Below are 5039 nucleotides of genomic sequence, written 5' to 3'. Positions count from 1 at the left end.
CTAATCTCTTACCATTGATGAAATACTCTGCACATCTATTCCTCCAACCAAAGTGGATAACCTCACATTTTTCCACATTATATTCCATCCACCACGTTCCTCCCCACTCACTAAATCTGTCCAAATCCCCTTGAAGCCGCTTTGCATTTTCCTCACAACACACATTCCCACCTAGTTTTGTGTCATCCGCCAACTTGGAAATATTCCATTTGGTCCCCACATCCAAATCATTGATATATATTGTGACCAGCTGGGACCCAAGCACTGATCCTTGTGGTACCCCACTAATCACAGCCTGTCAACGCGTGAATGATCTGTTTATTCCTACTCTCTGTTTTCTGCCAGTATATTACCTCCTATCCCATGTGCTTTAATTTTGCTAACCAACCTCCTGAGGCTTCATCAAAAGCCTTCTGAAAATCCAAATATGAGAGAGAGTGAGATATTGATTGAGAGTTACTGGGAAAGAGAGTGAGACAGAGAAAGAAAGATAGAAACAGAGATAGTCAATGAAAAGAGTGGGGAGAGAGGGATAGAAACAAAGAGATAGCGATTGAGAGGAACGGGGAGAGAGAGATAGAGACAGAGAGATAGATATTGAGAGGAACGGGGAGAGAGAGATAGAGACAGAGAGATAGATATTGAGAGGAACGGGGAGAGAGAGATGGAGACAGAGAGATAGAGATTGAGAGGAACGGGGAGAGAGAGATGGAGACAGAGAGATAGAGATTGAGAGGAACGGGGAGAGAGAGATGGAGAGAGAGAGATAGATATTGAGAGGAACGGGGAGAGAGAGATGGAGACAGAGAGATAGAGATTGAGAGGAACGGGGAGAGAGAGATGGAGACAGAGAGATAGATATTGAGAGGAACGGGGAGAGAGAGATGGAGACAGAGAGATAGAGATTGAGAGGAACGGGGAGAGAGAGATGGAGACAGAGAGATAGATATTGAGAGGAACGGGGAGAGAGAGATGGAGACAGAGAGATAGATATTGAGAGGAACGGGGAGAGAGAGATGGAGACAGAGAGATAGAGATTGAGAGGAACGGGGAGAGAGAGATGGAGACAGAGAGATAGATATTGAGAGGAACGGGGAGAGAGAGATGGAGACAGAGAGATAGAGATTGAGAGGAACGGGGAGAGAGAGATGGAGACAGAGAGATAGAGATTGAGAGGAACGGGGAGAGAGAGATGGAGACAGAGAGATAGATATTGAGAGGAACGGGGAGAGAGAGATGGAGACAGAGAGATAGAGATTGAGAGGAACGGGGAGAGAGAGATGGAGACAGAGAGATAGAGATTGAGAGGAACGGGGAGAGAGAGATAGAGACAGAGAGATAGATATTGAGAGGAACGGGGAGAGAGAGATAGAGACAGAGAGATAGAGATTGAGAGGAACGGGGAGAGAGAGATGGAGACAGAGAGATAGATATTGAGAGGAACGGGGAGAGAGAGATGGAGACAGAGAGATAGAGATTGAGAGGAACGGGGAGAGAGAGATGGAGACAGAGAGATAGAGATTGAGAGGAACGGGGAGAGAGAGATAGAGACAGAGAGATAGATATTGAGAGGAACGGGGAGAGAGAGATAGAGACAGAGAGATAGATATTGAGAGGAACGGGGAGAGAGAGATGGAGACAGAGAGATAGAGATTGAGAGGAACGGGGAGAGAGAGATAGAGACAGAGAGATAGATATTGAGAGGAACGGGGAGAGAGAGATGGAGACAGAGAGATAGAGATTGAGAGGAACGGGGAGAGAGAGATGGAGACAGAGAGATAGAGATTGAGAGGAACGGGGAGAGAGAGATAGAGACAGAGAGATAGATATTGAGAGGAACGGGGAGACAGAGATAGAGACAGAGAGATAGATATTGAGAGGAACGGGGAGAGAGAGATGGAGACAGAGAGATAGAGATTGAGAGGAACGGGGAGAGAGAGATGGAGACAGAGAGATAGAGATTGAGAGGAACGGGGAGAGAGAGATAGAGACAGAGAGATAGATATTGAGAGGAACGGGGAGACAGAGATAGAGACAGAGAGATAGATATTGAGAGGAACGGGGAGAGAGAGATGGAGACAGAGAGATAGAGATTGAGAGGAACGGGGAGAGAGAGATGGAGACAGAGAGATAGAGATTGAGAGGAACGGGGAGAGAGAGATGGAGACAGAGAGATAGAGATTGAGAGGAACGGGGAGAGAGAGATAGAGACAGAGAGATAGATATTGAGAGGAACGGGGAGAGAGAGATGGAGACAGAAAGATAGAGATTGAGAAGAACGGGGAGAGAGAGATGGAGACAGAAAGATAGAGATTGAGAAGAACGGGGAGAGAGAGATGGAGACAGAGAGATAGAGATTGAGAGGAACGGGGAGAGAGAGATAGAGACAGAGAGATAGATATTGAGAGGAACGGGGAGAGAGAGATGGAGACAGAAAGATAGAGATTGAGAAGAACGGGGAGCTCTGGAGGCTGCCCAGCAATACAGGCGGTTTCCTTGCAGGTCCCGGGGTCTCCTGATTGACCCCCAAATCCCTCGCTGGGGCCCCGCCGATTGACCCCATTGAGACCCAAAACCCCATTCCCCATTAACTTATTAAAGCACTTGAAAACCCCTCCCACATTTATACATTACACAGTGTTCTCTTTCAAACACTATCTTTACAGTTAAAAGTCCCAAAATCCTCCCAGTTGCACTGGGTTGGATCTCCCAGTCCTTCTCAAAGCCAATGTCCTCTGCACTCACTTCTTCCGAGTACACTCGATCTTGACCTCCATTAATCAGACAATTTCTGGTGACCATGTTGGTCTTTTCTCCTCCCACAAATCTCGAGCCTTCAATCCGGATTCAGATCTGAGCAGCCTTTTGCTGCATCAGTGATCTCTCTCTCTCTCTCGCTCTTGTGAGGCTGTGCAGCTCCTGCTGGTTTCTCCGTGTCTTCCTTTCTTCCTTACAGCCTGTCAGACTTCGGAAAGCCTGTTGAATTTATCCAGAATCTAAAGTCGATAGTCATTTTCCTTTTTCAATAGTCAGAGTCCATAGGTCTGGCCATAGCAAAACCACCTATGCCTTCCTTTGTTTCCAGGTGTTAACAATTGCATCTCCAATTTGCATTTTCAGAGCCCTTGGCTCCCTGTTTATGATCTGAGAGTCTGGGACAGTGAAACACATTATCCTTCATGTGTTACAACCTCGCACCCTGCTTTTAAAAGGGTCTCTGATGTGGGTTCCTTCTTTGTAACCAAGACCCCTGGCTTGTTTCCTGGCTGACTTGGTATGAGGTCACATGTCTCCTCCGAATTCTTTTTCCATGTATTAAAAATAAAAATAACATTTTTTTAAAAACAAAACCATACGACAAATTCCAGCGTTTATTATAATAGTGATTGAGAGAAACAGGTAGATAGAGAGAGTGATTGAGAGAGATGGGGGTGAGAGAGAGAGAGAGAGAGAGAGTAATTGAGAGAAACATGTAGATAGAGTGATTGAGAGAGACGGGGGTGAGAGAGAGAGGGAGAGGGAGAGAGAGAGAGCGAGAGAGAGAGTGATTGATTGAGAGTGACAGAGAGAGAGGGTGAAAAGACAGAGTTATGGATATAGGGATCCAGTTCCAGGCTCGGACCGGGTTCACTGATCTCCCTCCATTCTCTTCTCTCAGGCACGGAGTTGAGGGACAGAGAAACACGGGGGAAAACTCTGAAAGGTGGGTGACTCCTTCCAAACACTGCATCTCCCTCCCTTCCCTCTCCCATCCCCGCCTCTTCCCATCCCATCGCTTCCTGTCTGTTCCCTCCTCATTCGACCTTCTACTCCCTATTGCCCATTCCTCCCCTCCCCTTCTCCTCCTCCTCTCCTCTCCACTCATCTCTCCACACCTATCCCCTCTCTAACCCCCCTCTAACCTTCTCCCCTCTCCTCCTCTCCCCTTCTATCCCCTCTCCTCCACTCCAATCCTCTCTCTGACCCCTCTCTAACCCTCTTCCATCTCCTCCACTCCCGTCTCCTTCATAGAGCTGCGAGGAGGTCACTCCACTGCTGTCGGAGGAGGGACAGAATCACCTGGCCATGAGCTGGATGGATGAGGAGAAGGAGAAAATGGGGAGAGGAAAAATAGGAGAGGGAGAAGAAGGGAGAGGGAGAGGAGGAAGAGGAGAAAAGGATTCTACGTTTTCCAACAAGCTTGGGAACAATCTCGAAGTGGATCATCGGCCCATGGACTATTTCTGAAGTGTAAAAATCACCGATTGCCCAGCTGTGCACAGCAAGATCCCACCAGCAGCCAATGAGGGGGGATGATCCCCGACTGTCTGTCCTGTGACAATGAGGAGAATGAAATGATGGTGAAACAGAATGTCGGGTCGGGTATTCCGAGCTGGAATATCCCACAGGAAGGTAGAGAGATCTCGGATGGTCACTGGAAATTCAGCACAGACTGAATGTCACTGCTCTCAGTGAACTGTGGTGAACAGGGGAACTGTACAGGGTTCATCTTCACCATGTTGTTCAATCTGAGATTTTCATTCAAATAAAGGAGTATCCCCAATTTTCCGAGTGATTCTGCTGCTGAAAGTCCCACCTGTGGACTTTGTTACCTCCAGACTCAACGACAACACTCTCCTCACTGCTCTGTCATCTCCCTCCTCCTGGAAATTTCAGCTCATTAAAAACTCTGCTGCCCCAATACCCGAACTCACACCGAGCCCTGTTCACCCATTACTCCCTTGTGCTCACTGACCGACAGTGGTTCCCCGTCTGCTTTTAAATTCATTCATCCTCGTTCAAATCTACTCCATGGCCACATCCCTCCCTATCTGTGTAAAACACTGCAGCCCCAACAACCCTCCCTATCTCTGTAACCTCCTCCAGCCCCAACAACTCTCCCTATCTCTGTAACCTCCTCCAGCCCCAACAACCCTCCCTATCTCTGTAACCTCCTCCAGCCCCGACAACCCTCCCTATCTCTGTAACCTCCTCCAGCCCCAACAACCCTCCCTATCTCTGTAACCTCCTCCAGCCCCAACAACCCTCCCTATCTCTGT

At 48.0% G+C, this 5039-nt stretch overlaps 1 long non-coding RNA gene across 1 annotated transcript; it reads left to right on the top strand.

Annotated features, from left to right (window-relative positions):
• Nucleotides 1–3655: 3655 nt before the first annotated feature.
• Nucleotides 3656–4543, top strand: LOC137364712 (uncharacterized). The gene is made up of 2 exons (XR_010973183.1): nucleotides 3656–3703; nucleotides 4012–4543. It is a non-coding gene; the product is annotated as an uncharacterized lncRNA (long non-coding RNA).
• The last annotated feature ends 496 nt before the right edge of the window (nucleotides 4544–5039 follow it).

Source organism: Heterodontus francisci, unplaced genomic scaffold (genome assembly GCF_036365525.1).
Source record: "Heterodontus francisci isolate sHetFra1 unplaced genomic scaffold, sHetFra1.hap1 HAP1_SCAFFOLD_549, whole genome shotgun sequence".
NCBI classification, from domain to species: Eukaryota; Metazoa; Chordata; class Chondrichthyes; order Heterodontiformes; family Heterodontidae; genus Heterodontus; species Heterodontus francisci.
This window is presented reverse-complemented; position numbering and strand designations above follow the sequence as displayed.